The following is an 831-nucleotide window of genomic DNA, read 5'->3' as shown; positions in this document are numbered from 1 at the left end:
TTTGCACTTTGGAGTCACGATAATGAAGTCGTTTACTGTGACGCCGCATGACCATGTCGCGTCGCGTTCCACTGTCGTCATTCTAAACTATAAATTTGAGCAATATTTATGTGGAATGTGGAGACACATCGACCGGTCGCGCGGCTGTAGGGAATGTGTTGATACATATTTATTCCCTACCTTAACTCTTACCTGCTGCATTAAATTAAATGAAAATGATTTAAACTTTTGGATGTACACATTAAGTAGTGACGATATGGTAAGTATGTACTAACGTGCAGTCGTCGAGGATCTCCTCCACGCGCTGCCTGACGTCCGGCGGCAGCGCGGCCGTGGCCAGCAGCTGCGGGCACGCCGCGCCCGCCAGCACCTGCGCACACAACACTACACTCGCTCACATTACTCATACCTCATACAAGATTGCTCTATCTTCACTAGTTGTTATGGTTTGAGTCGAGTTTATAATTAGAAAAAGTCATGACTCGCCTGTCTGATGAAGGTGATCGGTTTCTGTCCGAGAGCGTGGCAGTCGCCGATGTTGGCGCGGACGACGCTCGCAAACGGCTTCGGCACTCCCTGCAACAGTTAGCGTTACAATATATTGTTACTTCCACATACACAAGCTGCGGCTTTAACATACATATAATAATCCTTATAACATTAATTTTGAAACTCAAACTAACGTATACATCAGTTAAAGAGTTATACATATGTATAGCGTATTGAAGAGAAAGTATGAGTGCGCTCGCGATAAATCGCAATCAATTTTCATTAAAAACTTAATAGTTCGTTTATCAGTGATATGATAAGCAGGTTTGCATGTTCACACTG

The sequence above is a fragment of the Papilio polytes genome, unplaced genomic scaffold, assembly GCF_000836215.1.
Source record: "Papilio polytes unplaced genomic scaffold, Ppol_1.0 DF823958.1, whole genome shotgun sequence".
NCBI classification, from domain to species: Eukaryota; Metazoa; Arthropoda; class Insecta; order Lepidoptera; family Papilionidae; genus Papilio; species Papilio polytes.
Note: the sequence above shows the minus strand (reverse complement) of the source record.